General features: G+C 33.4%; 1 protein-coding gene across 2 annotated transcripts in view; it reads right to left on the bottom strand.

Annotated features, from left to right (window-relative positions):
* Window positions 1–20238, bottom strand: part of LOC145255771 (protein unc-93 homolog A-like) — a 207625-nt gene that overhangs the window by 167767 nt on the left and 19620 nt on the right. The window contains exon 1 of one of the 2 annotated variants that reach the window (XM_080114435.1): window positions 4436–4890. The exons of the other annotated variant lie outside the window; for it this stretch is intronic. The gene's annotated coding sequence lies outside the window, so the exon portion shown is untranslated. Of the gene's footprint in view, window positions 1–4435; window positions 4891–20238 lie in introns of those variants that run through there. 2 annotated transcript variants of the gene reach the window in all.

The raw sequence follows: 20238 nt of genomic DNA, 5'->3' as shown, positions 1-20238 counted from the left end.
TCAATCTGCGGCCTATTTCTCGATTGGATAAACCAGATTATATTATGTGTCGTAGATATCTTGATTGAACGTAGTAAGAATTCTTTTCTTACTACAGTTTATCGCAAACCAACTTTCACCGGCCTTTATATGGATTGGCGCTCATTTGTGCCTACCTCTAGAAAAATAGTACTTATTAAGACATTAGTATATAGAGCTCTTAGAATTTGTTCTTCCAACGAACACGGATTCAATAATATCAAAGACATTTTCATAGTCACCCGGAGAATTTGATTAATTATATTATTAATAATCAAGTAGAAATATACAATTCTCTTATAGCGCTGGGTCCGTCTGTTTTGTTTATTTAAAACTACATTGGATCGGAGTTGCTGGTCAGTGTTGGGCAGACGTCGTATTAAGTCTGTAACAAAATGTTTCCCGTCTGTCGTGTTACGGTTGATTTTCGGTGTAAAATCAGCATTCCTTCTGGTTACGAAAGGCGGTTTGCCCCACATCACGCAAAGTAATGCTATTTATGAATTCAATTGTCAGTATGCTGCTGGCTATGTGGGTCAAACCTCCTTAAACTTGCAGACGCGTATCAATCAACATATACCGGCAGAAATTAGACTAGGCAAGCCACGTTGTTTTCGCCCCTCTTCTGCTTTGGAATCTGCCATTGGCTAAGATCTAATTGAAAATCAAGCTTATTGCAATGCCTATAAAATGGATTGTTTCAGAATATTGCACCGGGCTGACTCTCAAAATCATTTAAAGATTTTGGAGTTAGTCTCAAGTTTTTCCACGCAAGCCGCCGCTTTATACGCAGAAAGATTTTTTTAAATGATTAGACTTGCTCGGAGATATATTTTAATCGTTCTCATACCCCTCAATTTTAATTGTACGTATATTTTATATTATTGTATATTTCACACGAATTCCCATTCACCTTTTCTTTTTTTACTAGGATATCTCCGATATTGGCTCTTGCGTTACAATTGGATTCGTATCTTTTTTGTTTTGTCATCTTTTGATAGGCCAACGATTAACTCCTGATGAGTTTGTTGGTGAAAAGTACCTCTAGGGTTTGTTTAGCGCTGTATAGTTTTTTAACCGTTAAAAAGGTATATATATATATGTGTGTGTGTGTATGTATATATATATGTATATATATATGTAATATGTGTGTATATATATGTGTGTATATATATGTATATATGTATATGTGTGTATATATGTATATATATGCATATATATATGTATATATATATACACACGTATATATGTACACCTATGTATATATATACACATATGTATATATACACGTATATATACATGTATATATACACACATATATACACTTGTGCCCGATATTATTCATACCCCTCGGATCTTTGAGATTTCTATAAGAATATTGCTCAAACCAGAAGGTAGACAATATTAAAGGGATTTCAAACAATAAATCAAGCATAAGCATTTAATTTAAACTCAACAAATAAATAAATTATGCAAGTTTGAAACATTATACAAAGAAAAACAATAATGGCACTAGTTCAAAATTATTCATACCTCTCTTACTAATAGTCAATAGCATGCCCTTTATTCTTAATAACTGCCTGTAACCGTTTGGGATATTTATCAACAAGGTTTTTACAAGCATCAACACTGATTTTTGACCATTCTTCAATGCAGTAGTTCTCCAAATCCCTCAAATTTCTAGGTTTCCGCTTTTTAACCTCAGTTTTCAATATGTGCCAGAGGTTTTCGATAGGGTTCAGGTCGGGACTCTGGCTAGGCCATTTCAAAACATTAATTTGATTATCCTCAAACCATTTCTTGACTATTTTGGCAGTATGTTTTGGATCATTATCCTGTTGAAGGACCCAGTTTGGTCCTAAATGGAGCTTCTCCGCATCCTGTCTAATGTTTTTCTTGAGTATCTCCAAATATTGCTCCTTCTTCATGGTTCCATCTATCTTGACCAAACTACCTGGACCACTAGCCGAAAATGAGCCCCAAAACATTAGGCTACCACCACCATGTTTCACCGTGGGTATGGTGTTCTTTGGGTTGTAAGCTTCTCCTTTCTTCCTTCAAACGTAAGAAGCATCCATATGGCCAAACAATTCAATTTTTGTTTCATCAGTCCACAAAATACTTGAGAAAACGGACTCTGGAGAATTCACATGGGTCCTAGCAAACTTTAGACGTGCTGCAAGGTGTTTTCCGGTGTGCAATGGAGTCCTTCTTGGTCTTCTTCCTTTCAGACCATTTTCATGCAGAGTCCTTTGCAATGTTTGCCTTGATATTTTTATGCCACAAGACTCCAGATTTTCTAAAATGTCCTTATTAGTGGTGGTTGGATTTGCATTAACACTTCTTACAATATTCCTGGTGGCTCTAGCAGACAGTTTCCTTTTTCTTCCTCTACCAATCAAGTTGTTTGTTGTGTGGTGGCTCTGGAATTTTTTGATGATGCTCTGTACTGTTGCTGTAGGGACCTCAAATTTCTTGAAAATTGACTTGTAACCTAAACCATCCTTATGTGAATTCACAATTTTAGTCCTAAGATCATTACTAAGCTCTTTTTTCTTCCCCATTCTAATAATTTTTATTCTTTTATTGGTTTTCAGTTGATATCATTTTAATTTCTCAAAAATGCAAAAAACGAAATGAAATTAATCAAAGGTTGTATAAAAGCATTCAAAATAAGAATCAAACAGAAAACAAACAGTCAGAAACTCGATTAATACTGAAAAATAAGGGGGTATGATTATTTTTGAACATTGCAGATTTTATAAATAGCTGTATATTTCTTTTATTACAAGTATCCTGAGATTTTAAAATGACGAAAATGATCAGAAGAGGTTTATTAAGAATATGTATCAATATGGACGTAAACAATAAATTCTTACAAAAGTTACACCTAATAAACTCAATTTTCAAGGGGGGTATGAATAATATCGGGCACAACTGTATATACATACACACATTATATATATATATATATATATATATATATATATATATATATATATATATATATATATATAGTTCTGTGTGTATGTATTGATCGTATGGTTATTTTTCCTAGTGTCAATCCAATGTAATTCCATTTTTTTTAAATATTGCTCAATAACAGGTAGAGTTGTATCATCGTATAAATTTATTTTTGTATGCAAAATTTTTTGGCTACATTTGTATATATATATATATATATATATATATATATATATATATATATATACACGCATATAGTAATTGATGAAAATATATACAGCAATAAGGTACACAGTCTTCCGCATGTTATCCCTGTAGGTTATCCTCAGGCTAATATGCGCACACACGCGCGCGCACGCACATGTCGGATGTTTATTTTTTGTCTTTTTTTACCAATATTTTTTTTTTCAATTATTAACAAATAAACGAAATGTGTGACTTGTTTACGAAAACAATAATCGAAATTTATTTTATTTTTTACTTTAATTTTTTTTTTTTTTTGACAGTACTTTACGCCACTGTGCTTTGGGTTTCACTAGATAATCGATAGATATTGAATTTACAAAAATGTGTAAGTCACGTAGACGCGAGAAACACGTACTGACACAGATACACGAAAAGTGACTTTGGGGTGGGGTAGTGATCAAAATGTAGTATCTTTTCTGGTATTACACTTCGTATGTTCTCACTTAATCCTTCTAGACTGAGGCAGTTTTTTTTTTTTTGTCCGAATCTAAAGTGTTTCTGTTCAGAAAGCTGGATATCCCTACATTTAGAAACAAATGGAATTGTATCTAACCTTAACCTCTTTAAGGGAGGGGGGGCAAGTAAATAGGGGCACGCGAGATATGGTTGCACTGTTTTATTGATATGAAGATTGGGCGGACACCAATCGAAATGGTCGAGATATTCCAATAATCCCTATAGTACAATTGTACCGAAATGCCTTTCTGAATAACGAGTTGTAACATTAAATAACAGTTGGGTTCTTAAAAATTCAACTTAATTAAAAAAAAAAAAAAAAAAAAATCATGTACGTACCCGTCACGGAACGGAAATATTATATTTCAAAAGTCACATGAATGTATCAAGTAGTTTTATTTTTATAAAGAAAATCATCTTCAAGCGATTTAAAAGCGATTAATGTAAAATCGGTAGCATTACAAGGCTGATCTTGCAAGTTTGAATTATTATAGACTTATCTGCCCTTGTTTTTTGTTTTTTATTTTGTTTTTTGTTGTTGTTTTTTTGTTGTTTGTATTTTTGCTTTTGTTTTTTTTTTTCAAGAGGGCGACGTAAGACAGTCCTTTTTTTTATTTTTGCTTATTGATAAAATTTGATTTTCTTAATTAAAAATAAAACTGTTTGATCAATTTACGTGATTTTTGGAACATGACATTTTCGTTCTGTGACGGGTGGGTACGTATATTATATAGATAGAGTGTTTACTTACAGCTCGTTGAATCGTGGATCGTCACCTGAAAATGTGTACATCCATCTACATGAAGCCGGTGCAGTTGCATTTGCTTGGTCGCATTTCTCATCGACTGTATTTAATACGCGACTTAATGTTTCTTTTCGGTGTGTGGTGGTCTCATCTTCTCCATGACAAGCTTCCGGCCTTGGCTGGCCCGCAAGCCACTCACTCCCCTGGTGTGTCACCACCTTCGCTTCTCGCACTGCCAGTCCGTGGCATCCCTGGCGCACTGGCGCAGTAGGAAAAGGACGGAGGTGCAAGCCGGACGAATAACAGCATCAATCGCTGCTTCTTCTCTTTCTTCTTAAGACAACGTAATAGCAGCAGCGACATTACGCCAATTGAATCGGATGGAGATGTCGGAATCAACAACAATAAATAGCAGAAATAACGGCAGCAGCACCAGTAGTGGATATACAACCGGTAAAATCAAGTATACACGAATGACGTTTAAGAATAAGGATAGAACATAAAAGACGGGGTTTTTTTAGGGGGGGGGGTTAGGGTTAGGGTTAGGGTTAGGGTTAGGGTTAGGGTTTTTTTAGGGGGGGTAGATAAGGATTGTTAATTTGTGTTCGATTATTAGGACTACTATTCTCATCCTGGTTGTGTGTTTTACCGACTTTTCGATCGATGTAACGAGCGGCCTTCTTCAGGTGCATCTTTGTGGGCTTGGGGACCGGCCCTAAAATTCAAGATTCCATATAGGTTCCCGAATTCGATACAAAGATTCCCAAGTTTGAAACGATGCACTTGGGAATGGTCAGGCGAGAAAGAAAGAAAGAAAGAAAGAAAGAAGGGAGAGAGATAGAGAACCGGATAGGCAGATACAATGATAAAGACAAAAGGCGCGCGAGAAAGAGGAAAGTAGGATTAAGGCGAGAGAGCAATGCATACACAAATAACTACATAAGAAACGTTTCGGTTGTTGTAACAACCGGCCTTCTTCAAGTGCATTTCTCGAACTTGCCGAGCTAAAATTCGAGATTCTGTATAGATTCTCGAATTCTTTTAAAGACAGTCTCGTAATTCTCGCTTCTTTTATTTTGTCCTTTGGTCATCACTTTCCATGGGCGATGTTTCAGACAAAGGAGGAAGAATTGCTGTTTTCTGGGTTGGAATCTATCTATCTGCCTATCTCTAATTTATCGTTGACTTTTTTTTTTTTTTTTAACCTAGAAGCAGTATTTTTTCTAACTACTTACATAAAATGGTTTCATGTCTTGTCTGGGGGCGATTTCCATAAGAAGAAGAAGAAAAAAAAATCGGCATAAATATTCACAATTTCTAAAAGATGTACATAAAGAAGGTTCGTCGAAAGAAAAAAAAAGAAAGGAAAACGAAAGAAAGAGAAATAAAAGAAAGAGAAAGGGATATAAAAAAGAAAAATAATGAAACAGAGAGAAAAAAGGTGGAGAGAAACGACTAGAACGACAGAAATAAGAAAAGAAGGGAGGTTGAGACGAAAGAGAAAAAGCGACACAAATGGAGACATACAAATACATCGGCCGAAACGTTGTAAAAATAAAACCAAGATGGGAATTGCAGACTCTCTGATTTGCGATTTAACTCCCTTGTTTCGTTTCGCGAGCTAACAAACCTCGAAATGTCAAATCCCAAATACAGCAAGAATTGAAGGAAAACATCAGGAACAAAATAAAGGAGTTATATCGCAATCCAGAGATTCTGCAATCTGTCATGAATAATGTTTTGGAAAGAGCACAAATATGCGAAGCTGAAAATGAGCAACATTTAAAAGACATTATTTTTCATGATTAAAGATTGTCTGAATTTTGCATTGGTTTAATGAATTTCTCAATGTCCGAATCAGATTATGTAAAAATTGCAGAAACATATCATCAAAAATAAATAATCTATTTAAGTTCAAACTCCTTCAGTAACATTTTGGACATCCTATACTACAATCCATATAGAAAGTGATATACGCAATTAAATATGATACGGACGGATGCATATCTCACGCATAAAACGTGGTACTACCAAATGAGGCTGTCTGAAGATGTTGGCTTCTTAGCAAAAATCCGCTAAACATTGATTTCATTGATTTCTCTTTCGAAAAACTCAATCATGTTTTGCAAAGCCATAAACGACATCGTTTCTTCTACAAAACTATCAAACTAAACAGTATGAATAAATAGTTGACCTTTACTCCTGACCTGAAATGGAACACGTACATCAAGTCTGTTTCCAAGGTCGCTGGAAAGATGGTGGGATCCTTCTACCGCTCCAGAAGATATCTCACTACTGATGCAATTCTCTATCTATATAAAAGCCAAGTATGTCCAAGGATGGAATACTGTTGCCATATCTGGGCAGGAGCTACTAAAAACAGCCTATCCTGCCTTGACAGAGTACAAAATAGACTTCGAGGCTTAGTAGGGGATGCCCTTTTCTCTACCCTGCAACCTCTCTCCCACAGAAGAGACGTTGCGAGCCTATCCTTGTTTTATCGTTATTTGCATTGCAGGTGCTCGTCTGAACTCCAATCTCTGGTCCCCCCTCGCCAATCTTTCACGAAAAACACCCGTCTAGCTGAAACCACTGTCAAAAATTTCCCCCACTCTATATCTGTGCCTAAATCAAAACGCGGATTCCATGAACAAAGCTTCTTTCTTAGAAGTGCACGCCTGTGGAACTCTGTTCCGTCTGCCTGCTTCCCACCGGACTACAACTTGGATGTGTTCAAGTCCAACGTTAACAAATTCCTAATGAACCGCCCCCTTAAGTAAACACTTCATCAAATCTCCACACTAACGTAATGTACTTGCAATAACCCTTATCCCTGAGTGGCTTCCGTGCCTTGATAAGTGGTGATCACTGTGTAAAAAAAAATAAATAAAATAAAATAAACAACTTGAAGCATAAAAACCTTTGCAGAAATATAACTGAACCTGAAAAGGGTTGATACACTGTAAAAAAAAAAAAAAACAACAACCAAACCAAACACCATGAATAAATATTTGAAGATAAAAAAATTAGAAGTATAAAAACTATTTTCCAAAATAACTGGATTCGGCATTAAATAACTCGAAAACGGTTGATATGCCGTAAAAAACAAAATAACCAAACTATTCATAGTCTGATATAAATGGACACATTATCTACATAAATAAATGCGAAAGCTTTTTTTTTTATTATTTATAACTTCTATACGACTATCAAAACGGATTACTGTTATTTAACCCATTTTGAAATACTGTATATAAAGTATAGATGGCCGGCTAAGAGACAGTTCTTTCAGTTTCTAATTTGCATAACTCTTTTTTAAAGAGTTCATAATAAATTAACGTGTGATCTTATTAATTTGGAATTAAATGTCGTATTTTATTTTATATATATATATACAGGAGTGAAAGTGCCTGCCTGTCTGTCTGTGTACATTTTCCTACACAATAACTCTGTCAATTTTCAGTCTACGGACTCGAAATTTGATATACAGGCTACTGAGATTTGAGAAAATCTTTGTAGTCCGTTTTCGGCCAGAAATTTGGCTGTTAAGGGGTCAAAGTTCAACGATTTGACCATTGAGAACTCTCCCAAACTCCTCTGCCAATTTTGGGTATAAACAATTGAAATTTTAGATATAGGTCCTTGGACATGGATGTAACTTAATAACTTGATTTAAGTCCAAAACAAATGTTAAGGGGTTATAATAGGGGTCAAAGTTTAAAAAACAAAAATTACCTCTGTGGTCTCTACCAAATTACTAAAGATAATTTCTGGTCTAAACATTTAAAATTTTACATAAAAGGTATTCAGAGATAAGGCAAGCTTTTTAATCGGTTTGGGTCGAAAATTTGAGCTACCAATATATAAATCTATGTATGTATGTTTGCATGTCTGCCTAAAACTTTCGATAGAGGCGACGGATTTTCACAAGATTAGTATTGTTTTGAAGCTCGACCAATAACGAAAAATTGGCTAAAAACATTAATTTCTTCACCCTCAACCGGGCACTTTTCTACAGGAAGGGGTCGCTTTTTTCACCGATATTTTCGAAAGTCACCTCTCCTTTTGATTGTCTAGCATTAATTTAAACCTACGCTACTTCCGGTTTGGCGGTGGTCGTAACAGCAAAGACATAAGGTTTTTCCCCCGTTCTTTTCCTCCTTCACGGTACGGGTTCAAGCCTGCCTTCCTACTACCACTTTTTTTTTGCTCAACACACACCTCCCAACACCTGGGCAACGACGGGCACCCATGCTAGTATATATATATATATATATATATATATATATATATATATATATATATATATATATATATATATATTGTTGTTCCTTCTTATGAAACGGATTTTTAATTTAATTATAATTTGATTTTTAAATTTTAAATTATCAATCACATTACTTAATATATATATATATATATATATATATATATATATATATATATATCTCGTGTCGCGGGGTTCGAATCGTTCGACTGGTAGTAATCGTGACACCCTGCACTGAAGAATCCCGAAAGGATGAAACACTAGTGTCTGTAGGTATTTAATTATTATAGTAAAAAAATAATTATATATATATATATATATAAAGCTGAACGTCTGTGTGACTGTGTGTATCTGGTCACGAATAGGCTCTTATATGGTTGACTATTTAAAAAAAAAAAGCTGATTACATATGATAGAAGATGTATCGAGAATCAGGAATGGGTATGTTTGATCTAGCAGAACGGTGGTTCATAAAAATTGTGGGGTCTGCGTTCGCGCCTGGCCCCCAAAGTATGGAAATAAAAATAAAAAAAAAACGTTTACAAATTAGAAACTGAAAGAACTGTCTCTTAGCCGGCCATCTATACTTTATATACAGTATTTCAAAATGGGTTAAATAACAGTAATCCGTTTTGATAGTCGTATAGAAGTTATAAATAATAAAAAAAAAGCTTTCGCATTTATTTATGTAGATAATGTGTCCATTTATATCAGACTATGAATAGTTTGGTTATTTTGTTTTTTACGGCATATCAACCGTTTTCGAGTTATTTAATGCCGAATCCAGCTGATATAAATGTATATAAGAATACGTTGATAAATATATTTCAACTTAAATATGGATGGTATAATAAAATTGTGGGGTCTGCGTGAGCGCCTGTACTCCATGGAAATAAGGCACAAACTTTAACAAAGACTTTTCATATCTATTTGCGTAAGTATACTTTGATAATTATGTTGCAGTTTGAAGAAATATGGTATAATAAAATTATTGGGTGTTCGTTCGCGCCTGACCTCCATAGTTTAACAAGGTTTTTTAAAAGGGGTGAGGGTCCATAATAACACCTTAACTTTAATCTTAATTCACGTTAGCTTTTATTTATTTTTTTTTTTTTTGAGTTGAATTATATTGTGTCGAATAAATTCACCTCATAAATTTACGTTCTTGTTAAAGTGAAAGCCAAAAAAAAGTCGGAACTGTAGACTATTTTCGACACAAATTTTGGATAACTCTGTTTTTTTCCTTCTCCACTTGCATGTGGCACTCTTACGAAAATAGATAAATAGATAAATAATAAAAAAAATAAGAATATTACTTGTTATTGTGTCAAAAGAACGAAAATATGCTGCTCACGTGATTACATATCTTTTTAAAAACATTTGCATAACCTTTTTATTTTTATTTATATATCTGTTTAAGCTTTTTTTGTCAGTGTTCTAGAAGGAATTCAGTTGATTACAACCCTTTCTGTGTGTTCTTTACATTACAATAGTACAACCCTGAATCCGACGGCGTAATACTACACCGTCCAATACTGTAAAACTGTAACGAAGCTATTCTGCTTGAAAAGGGCGCCATTTTCTTCTTATTCATATTTATATCGATTCTTTGTTTTAAAAAATTAAAGTAATTACGTATTTACTTTTTTAATATCACATTTTGCTGTTTCGGATTATTTTACTAAAGTAAGTAAAGCTTCATTATTTTTCAAAACTGTTTTTGTTTCTTTGTTTTTCGATATTTCGTCGATATTATTTAGTAAGAGTGTTTAGCAGAAAAGTCAACATAAGACTACCCTAAAAAATAAATATACAAGAAATAAATGCTACCATAGTCAATAAAAGTTCAGTTCATGTTTTTTTTTTTGCTTAGAAATAGTTTTTAATGCCCTTTACTTGAAATAATTTCAGCGAACCGAAATTAAAACGAAATTTGAGACGATAACTACTTAAATGAATTTTTATATAAACTACACATGCCATAATCGAATATTCCTCAAGCACAAAATAACGGAAAACATAAAAATATGTTTAAATATTCCTAACGTTGACGGAACTCTCTTAACGAGGCTCTCCATTTCAAAGTCGCTGCCATTTTGATTTTTTTTAACCGGTTCGTGAATTAAAAAAGACATTTTTTTTTTTTTTTACAAACTACCTAAAAATACAAACCAATGAACTTTTCTACCATAAAAGTAACTTTTATTGACTATGGTAACATTTATTTCTTGTATATTTATATTATTATATATATATATAACATTTTCTCTTTGTAAGGAAACATCATTTTGTTGGTCACTCTTGGCTACGAATATGGAGACAAAGTTGATATAAAACATATATTTTCGCGAAAATTATCTTTACTTTCATCATATTTTGCTTAGGGTAAAATTTTTGAGTATCAAACCTATCTCTTTACAACCCCCTCCTTTTCATAACCTATTATACTTTCATCAATCACAGTCCATTTTCTGTAGGCTGTTTTTTAACCCAGTCAACGACGGGTACTTCTGCTAGTATATATATATATATATATAGTAAAGTACGACAATAACTTCCAAATCAAATCGTTTAGCGGAGCACGAAAGTTATTCCTGTTCGGAATGAAGCCTTCATAATAGTTTGTTAATCTCAGGAAACTCTGTAGATGTAAGATATTCAGGGGCCGACATACCTTTAATTGCAGTAGCCGGTTCAAGATTTGGCCTCTTGCCATCTTTATCTATTATATACCCTAAATATATATATATTTTTTACAAGGGAGTCACTACTTACCAAGGCCTCAAGGCCATTCGAGAATAAGAGTTAATGAATGTAAGATGATAGTGTAGTAATCGTTAATGATGTAAGTTGGATAGAATTTGATTATTAAGGGAACAGTTCAATAAGAACGTGTTTACATTAGACCTGAAGGCTACCATAGGGTAGTCGGCCGGGAAGCAAGGCAGCGGATCAGTGTTTCACAGGCGGGCGGCTCTAGGAAATAAGTTTTGTTTAGGGAATCTGCGTTTAGATTTAGACACAGATAGAGAGTGAGGGAAATTATTGATAGTGATTGTAGCTAGTCGAGTGCTTTTGTGAAAGTTTGACAAAGGGGACCATAGGGTACTTGCCATAGAGTAGAGACAGGCTCGCAACGTCTCTTCTGTGGGGAAGAGGTTGCAGAGAAGAGAAAAGGGCATCACCCACTATCTTTATGGAGAAATTGTGCTTTTTTTTGCTTTTTTTTTTAACTCATAGTTCTGTATTTTTCAAGAAAACTTTGTGGACGTGTTGTCAGTGTGGTTCCATACTTTTACTTGTTATTCAAATGTCATGTAGGTAAGCGATCGTAAAATCAAATTCGCATAGTGCTCATAACTTGCTGGAAAATTGTTGGTGCGATTTAACATCAAAAGCAAGTCTTTCAAACTTGTATAATCGCGATTCGCGTTTATGTATATTAATTTGGAACGCTCTTCTTCTACGAGTATTTGGAGATAAGCATCATCAAGGTCGATTTTGAAAAGTATTTACCTCAATTTAATTTCATAACAATTTCTGCTGGGTTTGAAAGTAGATCATGATAATCCTGGGTGCCATATTTAAACCAGTTGAAAAGTCAGCACGAACGCGAATTTATCTGGATTTCTCTTTTACATAAACAGTAGATTCTGCTCATCAGCTGTATTCCATTTTAGATAAAATACAGGTTCCTATTTATTCCTCGTTTATTTTTCTTACGAGGCGAAATGTACATTCATTTCTTTCTTGAATATTAATTAGGTGTTATTTTTTAGTCCGATTTTTGCTGGTCCTGTTTGTTACATCGTCGGAAAAAAACACTTTGGGAAAACTTTTGTAATTCCTTTTTTTCCTGACTCAGCCGTCAGACTTTCTGTTTTCTGGCAAAAAAAAAAACAAAAGGCGTGGATTAGTAAATCCCTGAGATTGAATTGTCGTATCCAGTTAGTGCCAAATAAATTGTCGGTATTTAAACATTTTTTTATAACATTGTCAATCATTTCATCTTCAAATTTTATTTTCGTACCAGTCACCGAATTTCAGAATTTTTACTTGTACGTACTTCCTAATATTTGTGCAGTCCTGTTCTTCTGTTTTTTTTTTTTAATCTAACCCGAGTTTTATTTCTTTTATTTGTTCTGCAATATAAACTTTTATACCCAACTTTATTACAAATTAGACAGGTTTTAAATCGGTATGGGTAGTCTCTAAGCCAATAAAGGGCTCCATAACGGTAATAGGGGCTAAGTGGTAATTTTTCCTGCTTTTTATTGACGTGACTTGTCTTTGTAGCAGAGAGGTAAAAATCTTTACTTTTGGTTTGACTTGTTTTTGAAGGAGAGTTTCTGGCGTATCTTCCTTATCTGAAAAATGCCCTACATTAATATTTTTAGTCATTTTATGGATACAAGTCTTTGGCAGTCTTCAGCTAATTTTTGTAACGTTAAATTTGGTTCTCTTTCCGTTTTGGTTGGCATTCGTCGTCTAATTTCTGCGTATTTCGCAGATACCAGTCCTTACATGAATATTAAGCATTTAAGCTTATCTGCGCTAAGATCAAAAAGTTTGAAATCGTCATAGTTTTCATCTTTTTTAGTTAGTTTTCATCTTTTTACATCGATTGATGTAAATGTTAAGTAGTCTTCATTGTCTTTTCTTGTTAGGCTCAGACATTTCCATCTTTTGTGGGACATGGAATTTTTAGGACTAAATAATCCTGTTAACATTTTTAAGGCTAAATAGTTCTGTTAAGAGCTTCAACAAATATGAAATCGCTGGTTTTACAAAGCAAAATATAGTCCACGAACTTATATTCGGTGGTCCCTAATTTTAAGAGAAATAGGCGAACTGTTCCAGAGTCTGTCCATTTTCGATAATTTATTTTATATAAATCTTCATATATTCTGAAATATAAAGCGAAGGTTTTATCCTCGTCTGGGGAATAAATGAAATTGTTAATTGCACTCCAAATAGCATTTTGTGAAAAAACATTTTCATTCTGTATATTTTTACCTTTATTCGATACTGTTTGGAATAGTAATTCTTCAAACTTTTGCTGTTGTTAACATACTAGACTAGAAGATTTCCATGTTAATATAAGTGTTTTTACAGGTACGGCTTTATCTTATCTTTTTACCTTACGCTGCCAACATTAGAAAGCAAGCAAAAGTATAAAACCTTTTCTTTTTGCCAAGAAAAAAATTACTTTTTAGTAAAAAAATCGTTGATCGAATAAAATTTTTTCGATTGGGCTATATTTAGCAGTAGAATGAAGGTTTATAATTTTGACGGTGATAGTTTTTTCTTCTAAGAAAGAGAAAAATATATATTCCTTTCTGCTTGAAAGTCAACAAAGTGGCGGAATATAATGAAATCAGTGACTTCTTTTGTGAGGAAAAAAAATGCAACTTACTTTTTAAGTCCTTCGACAAAGTCTTCTTTTTTTCTTTTTAAGGTTCTCGAATAAATTGTTTAAATCATTGTTTTCCGTCTTATTATAGTGTTTTTTTTTAAATGTTATTGAGTAAAAGTTCCTCAAGAATTCGCCGCCGCCAATGCTGTGAGTGACATAATTTCCGTGCTTTTTAATAATCCCTCGTCGCCAGTGTTGTGGGTGATAAAGGTTTAGGTTTCTTAACTTTCCTCGTCGCCAGTGTTGTGATTCCATAAAGGTCATGAAGAAAAACACAACTCGATAATTAGTGGAAACAAAATATATTGAACAGAAAAGCAAATACAATAAATGAAGACTCGTGCATAAGCACCAAGTTGAAGGGTTCATTATTTACAATTTTTAGTTTATTCATAAAATAATTTGTTGAAAAAAAAACAAAAAAAAAACTTAATTTTGCTGTAAGAAAAAATATTTTATTTATTTTTTTCGTCAAAAAATAAGTTCTCATAAAAATAAACGTTGAGTTTTTTGTTTTTGTTCTGTTTTTTTTTTTTTTTTTTTTTTTTTTTTTTTCGATTAAAAACATGTTTTAAATTTGCTTTTTTTCTGGAATTTTACGTATTTTTTTTCTTCCTTTCCTGAGAGTATGTAGGAAGCATCTTAGCATGTAGCATAAATATCAGACAAACATCGTACTTTCTAAATCACTAGCCTCCATCCATCACCAAACCGGAAGTGGTGAAGATTTAAATTAAGGCTAGTCAATAGAAAAAAGAGAATGGCTTTCGAAAATATCGGCGAAAAAAAGCGACCCCACCTTGTAGAAAGGTGCCCAGTTGAGGGCGAAGCAATTAAAGTTTTTAGACAATTTTTCGATATTTGTCGTCCGAAGGGTCGACTTTCAAAACGATACCGATCTCGTGAAAATTTGTCGCCTCTGTCAAAAGTTTTAGGCATACATGCATACATACACACATATATACATACATTTAAACAGATAGATAAGATTTATATTATAGATGTTTGGGTGATTGTAGAATTGAAAGAAAATCTCGTTCTAACAATTAAAACAACTTTATTGTTTATCTTCATTAAGGTGTTAATAAAAGAGTAATGAAAAAGAGAAAAGTGTTAGCCTATATAAATAAAACAGTGGACGTATCTATGTATGTGTGTGAAAATATTTAACTGATAAACTCTTGAACTACTGGTCACATAACACTGAAATTGACAGGAAATAGTAATCATACACCAAGAATGGTTAAAATCTTTGGATGCATAAATAACGCGCACAAAAATATGTCGGCAGGCTGAAATGCAAAACGTTCCTTGCAACTTTCCGACATCTTTCTATTAATTTTTCGCATGCGCAAATTCATTCATTGCTTGAAGTGGTTTAATTTTAAATCGTCCTTAAATATCTGTCGATAGTTCAAACGCTATGGAACGCTAAATGTTTTGGTTTCAATTCTAACTGATGGCAACCAAATCATTAATGTATATATATATATATATATATATATATATATATATATATATATATATATATATATATATATACATATATATATATATATATATATATATATACTTCATTTAATCACATAAATTAATATACGAAAGTATAAATTTATGAGTAAACTTTAAGTATTTACATCAACAGTGCTCAATACGTAGGTAGAGCTAGGTAGTAAGTTATAAAATATATATGGCGATTAAGCTACACAGAATATTCCGCGTTTCATCCACGCTAGGATTCACAAGCTTGATGAATACTAGCGTGGATTAAATGCGGAATATTCTGTGTAGTTTAATCGCCATATATATTTTATAACTTACTATATATATATATATATATATACCAGCATGGGTGCCCGGCGTTGCCGGGTGTTTGGATGTGTATGCTGAGCAAAAAAAAAAAAAAAAAACGGTCAATTTTTTTAACTTTGACCCCTATTATGACCCCTTATAATTTATTATTTTGGGCTCAAATCAAGTTATTAAGTTAGATCCATGTTCAAAGAACCTATATCTAAAATTTCAAATGTTTAGACCCAAAATTGGCGGAGTAGTTTGGTAGAGTTCTCAAATGTCAAATAGTTGAACTTTGACCCTTTAACAGCCAAAGTTCTGGCCGAAAACCGATCACAAAGATTTTCTCAAATCTCAGTACCCTGTATATCAAATTTCGAGTCTGTAGACTTAAAATAGAGAAAGTTATTGCGTAGGGAAATGTACACAGACAGACACACAGACACGTTCACTTTTATAGATATATAGATAGATTACAGCCAACAATATTTTGTAAGACCAATAATCACTGGATTTCCATACCAGTAGATCTATTGCATTAGATTATTCTGAAGTGTGTATATATATATATATATATATATATATATATATATATATATATATATATATATATATATATATATATCCATGACCAAAAAAAGTGAGCCAAGAGTGAAAGAAGGAAGAAATCGATTTTTCAACATTTTTCCATGAATTTTTGTTAATTTTAACTGAAAATTTCTACTTTGTAGATCATTATTATTATAGCATATGATAATAAGTGAAAACATTAATCCTAAAAATGGTAAGACCGCATCTTGGCGAGGATATAAAAAAACGAATTGCAGGATTAAGGCAGTCCAAAATGACTTACAAGCAAATTTTTGATATTTTAAGAAAAGAAAATGTGAAAACATCTCTTTCTATAGTGAAACAAATTGGTCGAACGCTTGGTAAAAGGGAAATCTGGATCTGGTCGCCCTAGAGCATCCACTTTAAATTAACTGTTTTGAAGGATCAAAAGGAAACTTATGTTGACCATAGCAAATAATTAAAACAGGGCTGGAAATTCTCTTTCTAGATATACGATATCTAGACGAATGAAAGAAATGGGATTTTCTTCTCAAAGGCGTGCAAAGAAGCCATTTGTATCTGAGAAGAACATCAATGATAAAAAGAAATTTTTCTCGTGTTATGGCAAGAAAGATACATACTGGTTCATGAATGTTTTCTGGTTAGATAGAATCAAGATTTTGTCTTGTTAGTGATGTTCCCGATGCTCCTGAACGGTGCAATCGAAGATATGGAGCATGATTTTCGCCAAGTTGCATAAAAACGACAGTTAAGCACGGGAATGGGGGGGGTAATGGTATGAGGAACTTTTACTGCAGCAAGAGTTGGAGAACTTATAAGATGTGAGAAGTCACTCAATGCAAAGTAATATATTCGAATGTTAGAAACAGGACTGTTATTAAATATCCAGAAGCTGAGAATATCACATTATTTTTCAACGTGATAATTCCTCTGCACACACTGCTAAAGTCACAAAAAATGTTTTCCTGATAATTCAATTGATGTGATATTTTGGTCAGGTCAAAGCCCCGATTTAAACCCAATCGATAATATTTGTGTCCACAATATCTTGTGCATTGGCCGGAAGAACTTTTGAGAACAATGACAAACTGTAGGAAGCTGTACAAAGCGAATGGAATAGCATCTCCTCTTCACCGTGTGCCACTTTGGTTGAGAGCATGTCTAAAAGGATTGATCTTATGAAGAAATCAAAAGAGAATGCGATTCCATACTAAGCATTTATTTAAGTAAATGTCTTGTTCTGCGCTATTTGTCTCCTTTAAGTTTCCTTATTCAATTAATCTTTGTTTAATATAGCTTTTACTGCAATAAAGTGTATAAGATTTGTTTGGCCCATCTTTTTTTTTTTTTTTTTTTGCTCAAGAGTATATACATATATATAAGACTGAAATGAAGCATATATATATATATATATATATATATATAGTCATTCACATATAAAACTGTTTAGTTGAATCACAACTCATCAGTACGGTTAGACTAGCCCCTTTCCTAAACCGGAGATCGAAACTACAGTCATCGCGTTGATATTTGGCAGTTCTACCCATCGGCCCATGGGATCGGTGCTTGCAAATGACTTCATCAAATGTCCAGTTAAATAAACACTCGCCCACCGCTTTTACAGTGTTCGAGCTGGTTGTTTATTTACATTATGTATTGCTCTCCTTAGCTATGGTAAAGGCAGTTCATCTAAGAGAAGGAAAACTCTGGCACAAACCGCGCTTTATCATAATGATCTCGACAACCGGACTGTTGCGCTCACCAGTCCAGTGCTAACGGGGCAGATGGGATTTCTGGATTGTATGAAGGCAACATATAAAAGAAAATAAATTTGAATTAAAAACCTGAGAGTCTGTTATGAACCAATTGTCACATTCAGTGTGCCATTAGACCCTACATACGTCCCTCAAAAAGTGTATTTCATGCTGTGCAAGCTCAATTCCGCGATAAAGAAACCTTTCAGACTTTCCACTTTGTTCGGTATATTCTGTCTTTGATACACGAGAGTACAAAACCAAACCTGAAAAGTCTTCGAAGGGTGATAACACTCGAAACTGAGAATCCAATGAGTATATATATATATATATATATATATATATATATATATATATATATATATATATATATGCTAGCATGGGTGCCCGGGGTTGCCCGGATGTTTGGAGGTGTAGGTTGAGCAAAAACAACAAAAAAAAAACGTGGTAGTAGGAAGGCAGGCTCGAACTCGTACCGCGAAGGAGGAAAAGAACAGGAAAAAACATGACGTCTTTGCTGTTACGACCACCGCCAAACCGGAAGTGACGTAGGTTACAAATTAAGGCTAGACAATCGAAAAGAAGGAATGACTTTACAAAATTATCGGCGAAAAAAGCGACCCCTCCCTGTAGAAAAGTTGAGGGTTAAGATATTAATGTTTTTAGCCAATTTTTCGGTATTTGTCGTCTGAAGAGTCGAGCTTCAAAACGATACTGATCTTGTGAAAATCTGTCGCCTCTGTCGAAAGTTTTAGGGAGACATGCAAACATACATTTATATATTGGTAGTTCAAATTTTCGAACCAAACCCATTAAAACGCTTGCCCTATCTCTGAATACCCTTTACGTAAACTTTCAAATGTTTAGATCAGAAATTATCAGAGTAATTTGGTAGAGACCGCAGAGGTCAATTTTTTTTTTTAACTTTGACCCCTATTATACCCCTTAACATTTATTGTCTTGGACTCAACTCAAGTTATTAAGTTAGACCCATGTCCAACGAACCTATATCTAAAATTTCAAGTGTTTAGACCCAAAATTAGCGGAGGAGTTTGGTAGAGTTCTCAAAGGTCAAATCGTTGAACATTAGCCCGAAAAATTAAAATTAAACAATTTTAGTATAACAAAAAATTTTGCTATTAGTAACTTTCTAGCAATTAAAATATTGCAAGTGAATTTCTTTTAAAATTTTAAAAGTTTCTCACACTCCATATGCAGCCTTATTCGTTTTCTTTAATAACAGTTTTCCAATATTGTACGGGCTTCTTCATTGATAATCGAAAGTCACTTTCGTTGACAATGTCAAGTTGGAATTTCGTCTCTTAATGGTGACATGCTCAAATTTACGATGACATTATAAGTATATATAAACTGTTTAGATAAATACTATAAACCAGTAATTCTCAAACATAGGGGAAGCCCCCCTCTGGGTGGAATTTCATGATTTTAGTTCCATAATTTAGAATGATATATTAATTAGTTTAGGAGTGAATCATACACATACAAAATGCAGACATAAATATCTAACTCTATATGAATAAATATTATAGTGTCAATATATTTACTTGCATCGACGCCAAAAATTCTTGAATTTAGAAAAGTCGGGCATGGGATTATTTCTATATTGTCAAAGGAAGGTATTTCACAGACTGTTTATATATATATATATATATATATATATATATATGTGTGTGTGTGTGTGTGTGTGTGTGTGTGTGTGTGTGTGTGTAGGCTCCTATTTAAAAAACTGATTACATATAATGATAGATGTACTGAGACACAGGAATGGGTATGTTTGATCAGGCATAATGATGATTCAGTAAAATTGTGGGGTCTGCGTTCGCGCCTGGTCCACAAAGTATGGAAATAAAAAATTGAAAAAAAAAACGTTTACAAGTGTTTTTGATATAGATGTACATAAGAATACTTTGATAAGTATATTTTAACTTAAATATGGATGGTATAATAAAATTGTGGGGTCTGCGTTCGCGCCTGGCCTCCATAG

Source organism: Euprymna scolopes, chromosome 31 (assembly GCF_053919585.1).
Source record: "Euprymna scolopes isolate OS-2025 chromosome 31, ASM5391958v1, whole genome shotgun sequence".
Lineage (NCBI taxonomy): Eukaryota > Metazoa > Mollusca > Cephalopoda > Sepiida > Sepiolidae > Euprymna > Euprymna scolopes.
The sequence above is the reverse complement of the archived record's forward strand: the minus strand, read 5'-3'. Positions and strand labels throughout refer to the sequence as shown.